Here is a 16,948-nt window from a genome sequence, read left to right on the forward strand (position 1 = left end):
TAAAGAGAAGGATTTGTAGGGGCTGGGACCATAAGATCTATATAGAGAGGGGATTTGTAGGGCTGGGACCATAAGATCTATAAAGAGAAGGATTGGTAGGGGCTGGGACCATAATATCTATATAGAGAGGGATTTGTAGGGGCTGGGACCATAAGATCTATAAAGAGAAGGATTTTTAGGGGCTGGGACCATAAGATCTATAAAGAGAAGGATTTGTAGGGGCTGTGACCATAAGATCTATAAAGAGAAGGATTTGTAGGGGCTGGGACCATAAGATCTATAAAGAGAAGGATTTGTAGGGGCTGGGACCATAAGATCTATAAAGAGAAGGATTTGTAGGGGCTGGGACCATAAGATCTATAAAGAGAAGGATTTGTAGGGGCTGGGACCATAAGATCTATAAAGAGAAGGATTTGTAGGGGCTGGGACCATAAGATCTATAAAGAGAAGGATTTGTAGGGGCTGGGACCATAAGATCTATAAAGAGAAGGATTTGTAGGGGCTGGGACCATAAGATCTATAAAGAGAAGGATTTGTATGGGCTGGGACCATAAGATCTAAATGGAGATGGGATTTGAAGAGGCTGGGACCATAAGATCTAAATAGAGAGGGGATTTGTAGGGGCTGGGACCATAGGATCTAAATGGAGAGGGGATTTGTAGGGGCTGGGACCATAGGTTCTCTATAGAGAGAGGGGATTTGTAGGGGCTGGGACCATAAGATCTATAAAGAGAAGGATTTGTAGGGGCTGGGACCATAAGATCTATAAAGAGAAGGATTTGTAGGGGCTGGGACCATAAGATCTAAATGGAGAGGTGATTTGTAGGGGCTGGGACCATAGGATCTCTATAGAGAGAGGGGATTTGTAGGGGCTGGGACCATAAGATCTATAGAGAGAGGGGATTTGTAGGGGCTGGGACCATTAGATCTATATAGAGAGGGGATTTGTAGGGGCTGGGACCATAGGTTCTCTATAGAGAGTGGATTTGTAGGGGCTGGAAACCATAAGATCTATATAGAGAGGGGATTTGAGGGGCTGGGACCATAGGATCTATATAGAGAGGGGATTTGTAGGGGCTGGGAACATAGGATCTATATATAGAGAGGACCTGTAGGGGCTGGGACCATAGGATCTATATATAGAGAGGACATGTAGGGGCTGGGACCATAGGATCTATATAGAGAGGGGATTTGTAGGGGCTGGGATCATAAGATCTATAGAGAGAGGGGATTTGTAGGGGCTGGGACAATAAGATCTCTATAGAGAGGGGACTTGTAGGGGCAGGAACCATAAGATCTATATATAAAGAGAACTTGTAGGGGCTGGAACTATAGGATCTATATAGAGAGGGTCCTTCTAGGGGCTGGGACCATAGGATCTATATAGAGAGGAGACTTGTATGGGCTGGGACCATAAGATCTATATATAGAGAGGACCTGTAGGGGCTGGGACCATAAGATCTATAGAGAGAGGGGATTTGTAGGGGCTGGGACCATAAGATCTATATAGAGAGGGGACTTGTAGGGGCTGGGACCATAAGATCTATAGAGAGAGGGGATTTGTAGAGGCTGGGACCATAATATCTATATAGAGAGGGGATTTGTAGGGGCTGGGACCATAAGATCTATAGAGAGAGGGGATTTGTAGGGGCTGGGACAATAAGATCTATATATAGAGAGGACTTGTAGGGGCTGGGACCATAAGATCTATATAGAGAGGGGATTTGTAGGGGCTGGGACCATACTATGTCTTTAGAGAGGGGATTTGTAGGGGCTGGGACAATACGATCTCTATGGAGAGGGGATATGTAGAGGCTGGGACCATAAGATCTATATAGAGAGGGGATTGTAGGGGCTGGGACCATAAGATCTATATAGAGAGGAGATTTGTAACGGCTGGGACCATACGATCTATATAGAGAGGGGATTTGTAGGGGCTGGGACCATAATATCTATAAAGAGAAGGATTTGTAGGGGCTGGGACCATAAGATCTATAAAGAGAAGGATTTGTAGGGGCTGGGACCATAAGATCTATAAAGAGAAGGATTTGTAGGGGCTGGGACCATAAGATCTATATAGAGAGGGGATTTGTAGGGGCTGGGACCATAAGATCTATAAAGAGAAGGATTGGTAGGGGCTGGGACCATAATATCTATATAGAGAGGGGATTTGTAGGGGCTGGGACCATAAGATCTATAAAGAGAAGGATTTTAGGGGCTGGGACCATAAGATCTATAAAGAGAAGGATTTGTAGGGGCTGTGACCATAAGATCTATAAAGAGAAGGATTTGTAGGGGCTGGGACCATAAGATCTATAAAGAGAAGGATTTGTAGGGGCTGGGACCATAAGATCTATAAAGAGAAGGATTTGTAGGGGCTGGGACCATAAGATCTATAAAGAGAAGGATTTGTAGGGGCTGGGACCATAAGATCTATAAAGAGAAGGATTTGTAGGGGCTGGGACCATAAGATCTATAAAGAGAAGGATTTGTAGGGGCTGGGACCATAAGATCTATAAAGAGAAGGATTTGTAGGGGCTGGGACCATAAGATCTATAAAGAGAAGGATTTGTATGGGCTGGGACCATAAGATCTAAATGGAGATGGGATTTGAAGAGGCTGGGACCATAAGATCTAAATAGAGAGGGGATTTGTAGGGGCTGGGACCATAGGATCTAAATGGAGAGGGGATTTGTAGGGGCTGGGACCATAGGTTCTCTATAGAGAGAGGGGATTTGTAGGGGCTGGGACCATAAGATCTATAAAGAGAAGGATTTGTAGGGGCTGGGACCATAAGATCTATAAAGAGAAGGATTTGTAGGGGCTGGGACCATAAGATCTAAATGGAGAGGTGATTTGTAGGGGCTGGGACCATAGGATCTCTATAGAGAGAGGGGATTTGTAGGGGCTGGGACCATAAGATCTATAGAGAGAGGGGATTTGTAGGGGCTGGGACCATTAGATCTATATAGAGAGGGGATTTGTAGGGGCTGGGACCATAGGTTCTCTATAGAGAGTGGATTTGTAGGGGCTGGAAACCATAAGATCTATATAGAGAGGGGATTTGAGGGCTGGGACCATAGGATCTATATAGAGAGGGGATTTGTAGGGGCTGGGAACATAGGATCTATATATAGAGAGGACCTGTAGGGGCTGGGACCATAGGATCTATATATAGAGAGGACATGTAGGGGCTGGGACCATAGGATCTATATAGAGAGGGGATTTGTAGGGGCTGGGATCATAAGATCTATAGAGAGAGGGGATTTGTAGGGGCTGGGACAATAAGATCTCTATAGAGAGGGGACTTGTAGGGGCAGGAACCATAAGATCTATATATAAAGAGAACTTGTAGGGGCTGGAACTATAGGATCTATATAGAGAGGGTCCTTCTAGGGGCTGGGACCATAGGATCTATATAGAGAGGAGACTTGTATGGGCTGGGACCATAAGATCTATATATAGAGAGGACCTGTAGGGGCTGGGACCATAAGATCTATAGAGAGAGGGGATTTGTAGGGGCTGGGACCATAAGATCTATATAGAGAGGGGACTTGTAGGGGCTGGGACCATAAGATCTATAGAGAGAGGGGATTTGTAGGGGCTGGGACCATAAGATCTATATAGAGAGGGGACTTGTAGGGGCTGGGACCATAAGATCTATATAGAGAGGGGACTTGTAGGGGCTGGGACCATAAGATCTATATAGAGAGGGGATTTTGTAGGGGATGGGACCATAAGATCTATAGAGAGAGGGGATTTGTAGGGGCTGGGACCATAGGATCTATATATAGAGAGGACCTGTAGGGGCTGGGACCATAGGATCTATATAGAGAGGAGACTTGTAGTGGCTGGGACCATAGGATCTATATAGAGAGGAGACTTGTAGTGGCTGGGACCATAGGATCTCTATAGAGAGGGGATTTGTAGGGGCTGGGATCATAAGATCTATAGAGAGAGGGGATTTGTAGGGGCTGGGACAATAAGATCTATATATAGAGAGGACCTGTAGGGGCTGGGACCATAGGATCTATATAGAGAGAGGAATTTGTAGGGGCTGGGACCATACTATGTCTTTAGAGAGGGGATTTGTAGTGGCTGGGACAATACGATCTCTATGGAGAGGGGATATGTAGAGGCTGGGACCATAAGATCTATATAGAGAGGGGATTGTAGGGGCTGGGACCATAAGATCTATATAGAGAGGAGATTTGTAACGGCTGGGACCATACGATCTATATAGAGAGGGGATTTGTAGGGGCTGGGACCATAATATCTATAAAGAGAAGGATTTGTAGGGGCTGGGACCATAAGATCTATAAAGAGAAGGATTTGTAGGGGCTGGGACCATAAGATCTATAAAGAGAAGGATTTGTAGGGGCTGGGACCATAAGATCTATATAGAGAGGGGATTTGTAGGGGCTGGGACCATAAGATCTATAAAGAGAAGGATTGGTAGGGGCTGGGACCATAATATCTATATAGAGAGGGGATTTGTAGGGGCTGGGACCATAAGATCTATAAAGAGAAGGATTTTTAGGGGCTGGGACCATAAGATCTATAAAGAGAAGGATTTGTAGGGGCTGTGACCATAAGATCTATAAAGAGAAGGATTTGTAGGGGCTGGGACCATAAGATCTATAAAGAGAAGGATTTGTAGGGGCTGGGACCATAAGATCTATAAAGAGAAGGATTTGTAGGGGCTGGGACCATAAGATCTATAAAGAGAAGGATTTGTAGGGGCTGGGACCATAAGATCTATAAAGAGAAGGATTTGTAGGGGCTGGGACCATAAGATCTATAAAGAGAAGGATTTGTAGGGGCTGGGACCATAAGATCTATAAAGAGAAGGATTTGTAGGGGCTGGGACCATAAGATCTATAAAGAGAAGGATTTGTATGGGCTGGGACCATAAGATCTAAATGGAGATGGGATTTGAAGAGGCTGGGACCATAAGATCTAAATAGAGAGGGGATTTGTAGGGGCTGGGACCATAGGATCTAAATGGAGAGGGGATTTGTAGGGGCTGGGACCATAGGTTCTCTATAGAGAGAGGGGATTTGTAGGGGCTGGGACCATAAGATCTATAAAGAGAAGGATTTGTAGGGGCTGGGACCATAAGATCTATAAAGAGAAGGATTTGTAGGGGCTGGGACCATAAGATCTAAATGGAGAGGTGATTTGTAGGGGCTGGGACCATAGGATCTCTATAGAGAGAGGGGATTTGTAGGGGCTGGGACCATAAGATCTATAGAGAGAGGGGATTTGTAGGGGCTGGGACCATTAGATCTATATAGAGAGGGGATTTGTAGGGGCTGGGACCATAGGTTCTCTATAGAGAGTGGATTTGTAGGGGCTGGGAACCATAAGATCTATATAGAGAGGGGATTTGAGGGGCTGGGACCATAGGATCTATATAGAGAGGGATTTGTAGGGGCTGGGAACATAGGATCTATATATAGAGAGGACCTGTAGGGGCTGGGACCATAGGATCTATATATAGAGAGGACATGTAGGGGCTGGGACCATAGGATCTATATAGAGAGGGGATTTGTAGGGGCTGGGATCATAAGATCTATATAGAGAGGGGATTTGTAGGGGCTGGGACAATAAGATCTCTATAGAGAGGGGACTTGTAGGGGCAGGAACCATAAGATCTATATATAAAGAGAACTTGTAGGGGCTGGAACTATAGGATCTATATAGAGAGGGTCCTTCTAGGGGCTGGGACCATAGGATCTATATAGAGAGGAGACTTGTATGGGCTGGGACCATAAGATCTATATATAGAGAGGACCTGTAGGGGCTGGGACCATAAGATCTATAGAGAGAGGGGATTTGTAGGGGCTGGGACCATAAGATCTATATAGAGAGGGGACTTGTAGGGGCTGGGACCATAAGATCTATAGAGAGAGGGGATTTGTAGGGGCTGGGACCATAAGATCTATATAGAGAGGGGACTTGTAGGGGCTGGGACCATAAGATCTATATAGAGAGGGGACTTGTAGGGGCTGGGACCATAAGATCTATATAGAGAGGGGATTTTGTAGGGGATGGGACCATAAGATCTATAGAGAGAGGGGATTTGTAGGGGCTGGGACCATAGGATCTATATATAGAGAGGACCTGTAGGGGCTGGGACCATAGGATCTATATAGAGAGGAGACTTGTAGTGGCTGGGACCATAGGATCTATATAGAGAGGAGACTTGTAGTGGCTGGGACCATAGGATCTCTATAGAGAGGGGATTTGTAGGGGCTGGGATCATAAGATCTATAGAGAGAGGGGATTTGTAGGGGCTGGGACAATAAGATCTATATATAGAGAGGACCTGTAGGGGCTGGGACCATAGGATCTATATAGAGAGGGAATTTGTAGGGGCTGGGACCATACTATGTCTTTAGAGAGGGGATTTGTAGTGGCTGGGACAATACGATCTCTATGGAGAGGGGATATGTAGAGGCTGGGACCATAAGATCTATATAGAGAGGGGATTGTAGGGGCTGGGACCATAAGATCTATATAGAGAGGGATTTGTAGGGGCTGGGACCATAAGATCTATATAGAGAGGGGATTTGTAGGGGCTGGGACCATAATATCTATAAAGAGAAGGATTTGTAGGGGCTGGGACCATAAGATCTATAAAGAGAAGGATTTGTAGGGGCTGGGACCATAAGATCTATAAAGAGAAGGATTTGTAGGGGCTGGGACCATAAGATCTATATAGAGAGGGGATTTGTAGGGGCTGGGACCATAAGATCTATAAAGAGAAGGATTGGTAGGGGCTGGGACCATAATATCTATATAGAGAGGGGATTTGTAGGGGCTGGGACCATAAGATCTATAAAGAGAAGGATTTTTAGGGGCTGGGACCATAAGATCTATAAAGAGAAGGATTTGTAGGGGCTGGGACCATAAGATCTATAAAGAGAAGGATTTGTAGGGGCTGGGACCATAAGATCTATAAAGAGAAGGATTTGTAGGGGCTGGGACCATAAGATCTATAAAGAGAAGGATTTGTAGGGGCTGGGACCATAAGATCTATAAAGAGAAGGATTTGTAGGGGCTGGGACCATAAGATCTATAAAGAGAAGGATTTGTAGGGGCTGGGACCATAAGATCTATAAAGAGAAGGATTTGTAGGGGCTGGGACCATAAGATCTATAAAGAGAAGGATTTGTAGGGGCTGGGACCATAAGATCTATAAAGAGAAGGATTTGTATGGGCTGGGACCATAAGATCTAAATGGAGATGGGATTTGAAGGGCTGGGACCATAAGATCTAAATAGAGAGGGGATTTGTAGGGGCTGGGACCATAGGATCTAAATAGAGAGGGGATTTGTAGGGGCTGGGACCATAGGTTCTCTATAGAGAGAGGGATTTGTAGGGGCTGGGACCATAAGATCTATAAAGAGAGGATTTGTAGGGGCTGGGACCATAAGATCTATAAAGAGAAGGATTTGTAGGGGCTGGGACCATAAGATCTAAATGGAGAGGTGATTTGTAGGGGCTGGGACCATAGGATCTCTATAGAGAGGGGATTTGTAGGGGCTGGGACCATAAGATCTATATAGAGAGGGGATTTGTAGGGGCTGGGACCATTAGATCTATATAGAGAGGGGATTTGTAGGGGCTGGGACCATAGGTTCTCTATAGAGAGTGGATTTGTAGGGGCTGGAAACCATAAGATCTATATAGAGAGGGGATTTGAGGGGCTGGGACCATAGGATCTATATAGAGAGGGGATTTGTAGGGGCTGGGAACATAGGATCTATATAGAGAGGACCTGTAGGGGCTGGGACCATAGGATCTATATATAGAGAGGACATGTAGGGGCTGGGACCATAGGATCTATATAGAGAGGGGATTTGTAGGGGCTGGGATCATAAGATCTATAGAGAGAGGGGATTTGTAGGGGCTGGGACAATAAGATCTCTATAGAGAGGGGGACTTGTAGGGGCAGGAACCATAAGATCTATATATAAAGAGAACTTGTAGGGGCTGGGACTATAGGATCTATATAGAGAGGGTCCTTCTAGGGGCTGGGACCATAGGATCTATATAGAGAGGAGACTTGTATAGGGCTGGGACCATAAGATCTATATATAGAGAGGACCTGTAGGGGCTGGGACCATAAGATCTATAGAGAGAGGGGATTTGTAGGGGCTGGGACCATAAGATCTATATAGAGAGGGGACTTGTAGGGGCTGGGACCATAAGATCTATAGAGAGAGGGGATTTGTAGAGGCTGGGACCATAGATCTATATAGAGGGGGATTTGTAGAGAGGGCTGGGACCATAAGATCTATAGAGAGAGGGGATTTGTAGGGGCTGGGACAATAAGATCTATATATAGAGAGGACTTGTAGGGGCTGGGACCATAAGGATCTATATAGAGAGGGGATTTGTAGGGGCTGGGACCATACTATGTCTTTAGAGAGGGACAGTAGGGGCTGGGACATAGACAGATCTCTATGGAGAGGGGGACAGTAGAGGCTGGGACCATAAGATCTATATAGAGAGTGAGGGATTTGTAGGGGCTGGGACCAGTAAGATCTATATAGAGAGGGACAGTAGGGGCTGAGACCAGAAGATCTATACAGAAGGAGCCTTGTAGAGGCTGGGACCATAAGATCTCTATAGAGAGGGGACTTGTAGGGGCTGGGACCATAAGATCTATCTATAAAGAGGACCTTTAGGGGCTGGGGTACTATAGGATCTATATAGAGAGGGACCGTGTAGGGGCTGGGACCATAGGATCTATATAGAGAGGAGACTTGTATCAGAGGGCTGGGACCATAAAATCTATATATAGAGAGGACCTGTAGGGGCTGGGACCATAATATAGAGGCTGTATATCAGAGAGAGACCTGTAGGGGCTGGGATCCAGTAAGATCTATATAGAGTGAGAGGACCTGTAGGGGCTGGGACCATAGGATGTCTATATAGAGAGGAGACTTGTAGGGGTTGGGACCAGAGGATTTATGGGATAGAGAGGAGGACTTGTATCAGCTGGGACCATAAGATATATATATCAGACAGTGAGAGGACAGTAGGAGACTTGAGACAGGACAGTAGAGGCTGGGACCATAAGATCTATATAGTAGAGGCTTTAGGGAGACTGGAACTATAGGATCTATATAGAGAGGGGCCGTGTAGGGGCTGGGACCATAAGATCTATATATAGAGAGGACTTGTAGGGGCTGGGACCAGTAGAGGCTGTGGGTATCAGGCAGTGAGACAGGACAGTAGAGGCTGTGGGTATCAGACAGTGAGACAGGACAGTAGAGGCTGTGGGTATCAGACAGTGGACTAGTAGAGGCTGTGGGTATCAGACAGTGAGACAGGACAGTAGAGGCTGTGGGTATCAGACAGTGAGACAGGACAGTAGAGGCTGTGGGTATCAGACAGTGAGACAGGACAGTAGAGGCTGTGGGTATCAGACAGTGAGACAGGACAGTAGAGGCTGTGGGTATCAGACAGTGAGACAGGACAGTAGAGGCTGTGGGTATCAGACAGTGAGACAGGACAGTAGAGGCTGTGGGTATCAGACAGTGAGACAGGACAGTAGAGGCTGTGGGTATCAGACAGTGAGACAGGACAGTAGAGGCTGTGGGTATCAGACAGTGAGACAGGACAGTAGAGGCTGTGGGTATCAGACAGTGAGACAGGACAGTAGAGGCTGTGGGTATCAGACAGTGAGACAGGACAGTAGAGGCTGTGGGTATCAGACAGTGAGACAGGACAGTAGAGGCTGTGGGTATCAGACAGTGAGACAGGACAGTAGAGGCTGTGGGTATCAGACAGTGAGACAGGACAGTAGAGGCTGTGGGTATCAGACAGTGAGACAGGACAGTAGAGGCTGTGGGTATCAGACAGTGAGACAGGACAGTAGAGGCTGTGGGTATCAGACAGTGAGACAGGACAGTAGAGGCTGTGGGTATCAGAGAGTGAGACAGGACAGTAGAGGCTGTGGGTATCAGACAGTGAGACAGGACAGTAGAGGCTGTGGGTATCAGACAGTGAGACAGGACAGTAGAGGCTGTGGGTATCAGACAGTGAGACAGGACAGTAGAGGCTGTGGGTATCAGACAGTGAGACAGGACAGTAGAGGCTGTGGGTATCAGACAGTGAGACAGGACAGTAGAGGCTGTGGGTATCAGACAGTGAGACAGGACAGTAGAGGCTGTGGGTATCAGACAGTGAGACAGGACAGTAGAGGCTGTGGGTATCAGACAGTGAGACAGGACAGTAGAGGCTGTGGGTATCAGACAGTGAGACAGGACAGTAGAGGCTGTGGGTATCAGACAGTGAGACAGGACAGTAGAGGCTGTGGGTATCAGACAGTGAGACAGGACAGTAGAGGCTGTGGGTATCAGACAGTGAGACAGGACAGTAGAGGCTGTGGGTATCAGACAGTGAGACAGGACAGTAGAGGCTGTGGGTATCAGACAGTGAGACAGGACAGTAGAGGCTGTGGGTATCAGACAGTGAGACAGGACAGTAGAGGCTGTGGGTATCAGACAGTGAGACAGGACAGTAGAGGCTGTGGGTATCAGACAGTGAGACAGGACAGTAGAGGCTGTGGGTATCAGACAGTGAGACAGGACAGTAGAGGCTGTGGGTATCAGACAGTGAGACAGGACAGTAGAGGCTGTGGGTATCAGAGAGTGAGACAGGACAGTAGAGGATGTGGGTATCAGAGAGTGAGACAGGACAGTAGAGGCTGTGGGTATCAGACAGTGAGACAGGACAGTAGAGGCTGTGGGTATCAGACAGTGAGACAGGACAGTAGAGGCTGTGGGTATCAGACAGTGAGACAGGACAGTAGAGGCTGTGGGTATCAGACAGTGAGACAGGACAGTAGAGGCTGTGGGTATCAGACAGTGAGACAGGACAGTAGAGGCTGTGGGTATCAGACAGTGAGACAGGACAGTAGAGGCTGTGGGTATCAGACAGTGAGACAGGACAGTAGAGGCTGTGGGTATCAGACAGTGAGACAGGACAGTAGAGGCTGTGGGTATCAGACAGTGAGACAGGACAGTAGAGGCTGTGGGTATCAGACAGTGAGACAGGACAGTAGAGGCTGTGGGTATCAGACAGTGAGACAGGACAGTAGAGGCTGTGGGTATCAGACAGTGAGACAGGACAGTAGAGGCTGTGGGTATCAGACAGTGAGACAGGACAGTAGAGGCTGTGGGTATCAGACAGTGAGACAGGACAGTAGAGGCTGTGGGTATCAGACAGTGAGACAGGACAGTAGAGGCTGTGGGTATCAGACAGTGAGACAGGACAGTAGAGGCTGTGGGTATCAGAGAGTGAGACAGGACAGTAGAGGATGTGGGTATCAGAGAGTGAGACAGGACAGTAGAGGCTGTGGGTATCAGACAGTGAGACAGGACAGTAGAGGCTGTGGCTATCAGAGAGTGAGACAGGACAGTAGAGGCTGTGGGTATCAGACAGTGAGACAGGACATTAGAGGCTGTGGGTATCAGACAGTGAGACAGGACAGTAGAGGCTGTGGGTATCAGACAGTGAGACAGGACAGTAGAGGCTGTGGGTATCAGACAGTGAGACAGGACAGTAGAGACTGTGAGTATCAGACAGTGAGACAGGACAGTAGAGGCTGTGGGTATCAGACAGTGAGACAGGACAGTAGAGGCTGTGGGTATCAGACAGTGAGACAGGACAGTAGAGGCTGTGGGTATCAGACAGTGAGACAGGACAGTAGAGGCTGTGGGTATCAGACAGTGAGACAGGACAGTCGAGGCTAAGGGGTATCAGAGAGTGAGACAGGACAGTAGAGGATGTGGGTATCAGAGAGTGAGACAGGACAGTAGAGGATGTGGGTATCAGAGAGTGAGACAGGACAGTAGAGACTGTGGGTATCAATCAGGGGATTAGTAGAGGCTGTGGGTATCAGACAGTGAGACAGGACAGTAGAGGCTGTGGGTATCAGACAGTGAGACAGGACAGTAGAGGCTGTGGGTATCAGACAGTGAGACAGGACAGTAGAGGCTGTGGGTATCAGACAGTGAGACAGGACAGTAGAGGCTGTGGGTATCAGAGAGTGAGACAGGACAGTAGAGGCTGTGGGTATCAGACAGTGAGACAGGACAGTAGAGGCTGTGGGTATCAGACAGTGAGACATGACAGTAGAGGCTGTGGGTATCAGACAGTGAGACAGGACAGTAGAGGCTGTGGGTATCAGACAGTGAGACAGGACAGTAGAGGCTGTGGGTATCAGACAGTGAGACAGGACCAGCATGGGCTTTAATGAAGCAGTCAACAGTGTGAAGGCCTGATTGGCCTCATATTGTCCAGGGAGTGTAGTGGTGGGGGTGTAACTTAATGCCCCAGGACTTCACACTGGGCTAATATGTCCCAGTGGTGCATTGTGCCTCAGGATATCTCTGTGGTCACTTTAGGATGGGATGGGACAGCCCCACTTTCATACATTATATAGATACATTTCAGAGGAGAGGGGGGAGAGAGAAGGGGGAGAGAGAGAGGGGGGTAGGAGAGAGAGGGGCTGGAGAGGGAGAGAGAGAGACAGAGATAGAGAGAGAGGCGTCAGAGAGAGAGAGAGAGAGAGAGTAGAGGGGGGTATAGATAGAGGGGGTGGGGGAGAGGGGGGTAGACAGAGAGAGAGAGGGGGGAGATAGAGAGAGAGACAGAAACAGAGAGAGAGACAGAGAGAGAAGGGGGAAGAGAGGAGAGAAGGGGGAGAGAGAAGGGGGAGAGAGAGAGAGAGAGAGAGAGAGTGAGAGAGGAGAGAGAGAGAGGGAGAGAGAGAGAGAGAGAGAGAGAGAGAGGGGTATTTAGGGGGAAGGGAGAGGGGGGTAGAGAAAGGGGGAGAGAGAGGGGGGAGAGAGAGGGGGAGAGAGAGAGAGAGAGAGTGAGACAGAGAGAGAGAGAGAGAGAGAGAGAGAGAGAGAGAGGGAGGGGGGAAGGGAGAGGGGGAGAGGGGGGAGAGAGAGAGACAGAGACAGAGAGAGAGACAGAGAGAGAGAGAGAGAGAGAGGGGAGAGGAGAGAGAGGGAGAGAGAGAGAGAGAGAGAGAGAGAGAGAGAGAGAGAGAGAGAGAGAGAGAGAGAGGAGAGTAGAGAAGAGAAAGGGGAGAGAGAGGGGGGAGAGAGAGACAGAGAGACAGAGACAGAGAGAGAGACAGAGAGAGAGAGAGAGAGGAGAGAGAGAGAGACAGAGACAGAGAGAGAGACAGAGAGAGAGAGAGAGAGAGAGAGAGAGAGAGAGAGAGAGAGAGAGAGAGAGAGAGAGAGAGAGAGAGAGAGAGAGAGGGGAGAGAGAGAGAGAGAGAAAGGGGAAGGGAGAGGGGGGGGTAGAGAAAGGGGGAGAGAAAGGGGGAGAGAGAGAGACAGAGACAGAGACAGAGAGAGAGACAGAGAGAGAGAGAGAGAGAGAGAGAGAGAGAGAGAGAGAGAGACAGAGACAGAGACAGAGACAGAGAGAGAGACAGAGAGAGAGAGAGAGAGAGAGAGACAGAGAGAGAGAGAGAGAGAGAGAGAGAGAGAGAGAGAGAGAGAGAGGAGAGAGAGAGAGAGAGAGAGAGAGAGAGAGAGAGAGAGAGAGAGAGAGAGAGAGAGAGAGAGAGAGAGAGAGAGAGAGAGAGAGAGAGAGAGAGAGGGGGGGTAGAGAAAGGGGGAGAGAGAGGGGGAGAGAGTGAGAGAGAGAAAGGGGAAGGGAGAGGGGGTAGAGAAAGGGGGAGAGAAAGGGGGAGAGAGAGAGACAGAGACAGAGACAGAGAGAGAGACAGAGAGAGAGAGAGAGAGAGAGAGACAGAGACAGAGACAGAGACAGAGAGAGAGACAGAGAGAGAGAGAGAGAGAGAGAGAGAGAGAGAGAGAGAGAGAGAGAGAGAGAGAGAGAGAGAGAGAGAGAGAGAGAGAGAGAGACAGAGACAGAGACAGAGAGAGAGAGAGAGAGAGAGAGAGAGAGAGAGAGAGAGAGAGAGAGAGAGAGAGAGAGAGAGAGAGACACCAAATTGAGACTGAATAATATCCTCCGTGTACAACGTAGAACACCAAAATAATGGTGTTCCAAAAAAGGTCCAGTCACCAGGACCACAAATACAAATTCCATCAAGACACTGTTGCCCTAAAGCACACAAAAAACTATACATACCTTGGCCTAAACATCAGCGCCACAGGTAACTTCCACAAAGCTGTGAACGATCTGAGAGACAAGGCAAGAAGGGCATTCTATGCCATCAAAAGGAACATACATTTCAACATACCAATTAGGATTTGGCTAAAAATACTTGAATCAGTCATAGAGCCCATTGCCCTTTATGGTTGTGAGGTCTGGGGTCCGCTCACCAACCAAGACTTCACAAAATGGGACAAACACCAAATTGAGACTCTGCACGCAGAATTCTGCAAAAATATCCTCCGTGTACAACGTAAAACACCAAATAATGCCTGCAGAGCAGAATTCGGCCGATACCCACTAATTATCAAAATCCAGAAAAGAGGTGTTAAATTCTACAACCACCTAAAAGGAAGCGATTCACAAACCTTCCATAACAAAGCCATCACCTACAGAGAGATGAACCTGGAGAAGAGTCCCCTAAGCAAGCTGGTCCTGGGGCTCTGTTCACAAACACAAACACACCCTACAGAGCCCCAGGACAGCAGCACAATTAGACCCAATCAAATCATGAGAAAACAAAAAGATAATTACTTGACACATTGGAAAGAATTAACAAAAAAACAGAGCAAACTAGAATGCTATTTGGCCCTACCTCACTTGCTTTGGCAATGTTAACACATGTTTCCCATGACAATAAAGCCCTTGAATTGAATTGAATTGAGAGGAGAGAGAGAGAGAGAGAGAGAGAGAGAGAGAGAGAGAGAGAGAGAGAGAGAGAGAGAGAGAGAGAGAGAGAGAGAGAGAGAGAGAGAGAGAGAGAGAGATAGAGAGAGAGAGAGAGACACGGAGAGATAGAGAGAGAGGTTTATTATTGTATGATAACATAAATGTGTAATATAAGTATTTAGTAATGATTTTGTATTGGTTGACTGTATTTTCAGTCAGCGCTGTTTAGCGGACTGTAAAAGCCCCCGTACAGAATCAAACAGAGCTTCAAATGATTAGAGTATGAGGTCAGCGCTGTTTAGCGGACTGTAAAAGCCCCCGTACAGAATCAAACAGAGCTTCAAATGATTAGAGTATGAGGTCAGCGCTGTTTAGCGGACTGTAAAAGCCCCCGTACAGAATCAAACAGAGCTTCAAATGATTAGAGTATGAGGTCAGCGCTGTTTAGCGGACTGTAAAAGCCCCCGTACAGAATCAAACAGAGCTTCAAATGATTAGAGTATGAGGTCAGCGCTGTTTAGCGGACTGTAAAAGCCCCCGTACAGAATCAAACAGAGCTTCAAATGATTAGAGTATGAGGTCAGCGCTGTTTAGCGGACTGAAAAGCTTCAAACAGAGCTTCAAATGATTAGAGTATGAGGTCAGCGCTGTTTAGCGGACTGTAAAAGCCCCCGTACAGAATAAAACAAAGCTTCAAATGATTTGTACACATTTCAATTGTTTTGGCAGTATTGCTTTTTTTTTTACAGTTGATTCTGTTTTCATTTTCATGTCTAACAAATAATGTTATGTTTCCACACCTAGAATTATTCATAGCTGTGGCCTCATTGAGTACACATCAGCATATCAATATCCTCTATCAGTATTCCGTGTCTTTCTAGAAGGACGGTGTTTTTTAGCGAGCGTGTATGCTAATCCAGCAGCGTGTTGTAAGCGATTGGCAGGGAACATAACAAGGTAGATGAAAGCCTGACTTTTAACAAGGCAGCACCAGTGCATGGTATTATCATACACCTTGTCTGAGGTGACGGAGACCGTCGTCCCAACCTCCAACATGCCCCCAAGTCACATAGGCCGAGCACACGGGACGCATCTCCTCAACAACATATATTCTGCTTCCTAGCGGGGAGAACGAGGACAAAGGAGTCCAGTGATCTCTAGCGATTCTTCAGAGTCACTTCATTTTATCATTAGTAGGGAACACCTTGTTCCATTAACCATGAGGGAACATGGGAATTTGGCTTAATGGTTCCTACCTCCCTTTAGTGGCATCACCTGACAGGACCCTCCCTTGTTCCTGTTTGATTGAACTATTCTCTGTTGATAGGGATTAACATAGAGTACCAGAGGGAGAGACAGAATAGAGAGAGACAGAGAGAGAGAGAGAGAGACAGAGAGAGAGACAGAGAGAGAGAGACAGGAGAGAGAGAGGGACAGAGAGAGACAGAGAGACAGAGAGAGAGAGAGAGAGAGAGAGAGAGAGAGAGAGAGAGAGAGAGAGAGAGAGAGAGAGAGAGAGAGAGAGAGAGACAGAGAGACAGAGAGACAGAGAGACAGAGAGACAGAGAGAGAGAGAGAGAGAGAGAGAGAGAGAGAGAGAGAGAGAGAGAGAGAGAGAGAGAGAGACAGAGAGAGAGAGAGAGAGAGAGACAGAGAGAGAGAGAGAGAGAGAGAGAGAGAGAGAGAGAGAGAGAGAGAGAGAGAGAGAGAGAGAGAGAGAGAGTGAGAGACACAGAGAGAGAGAGAGACACACAGAGAGAGTGAGAGACACAGAGAGAGAGAGAGAGAGAGAGAGAGAGAGAGAGAGAGAGAGAGAGAGAGAGAGAGAGAGAGAGAGGAGAGAGAGAGAGAGAGAGAGAGAGAGAGAGAGAGAGAGAGAGAGAGAGAGAGAGAGAGAGAGAGAGAGAGAGAGAGAGAGAGAGAGAGAGAGAGAGAGAGAGAGAGAGAGAGAGGGCGAGAGAGAGAGAGAGACAGAGAGAGAGAGAAATAACGGGACGGAGAGAAGATGAAAAGAGGATCAGATCAGTGAAGGTAATTACCAGGTACATCTGTTGAGGGACACCTGGGGTTCCCACAGGGCTCCCAGAGGGCTCCAGTGTTAGTGGGTATAATT

This window comes from Oncorhynchus gorbuscha, linkage group LG05 (genome assembly GCF_021184085.1).
Source record: "Oncorhynchus gorbuscha isolate QuinsamMale2020 ecotype Even-year linkage group LG05, OgorEven_v1.0, whole genome shotgun sequence".
NCBI classification, from domain to species: domain Eukaryota; kingdom Metazoa; phylum Chordata; class Actinopteri; order Salmoniformes; family Salmonidae; genus Oncorhynchus; species Oncorhynchus gorbuscha.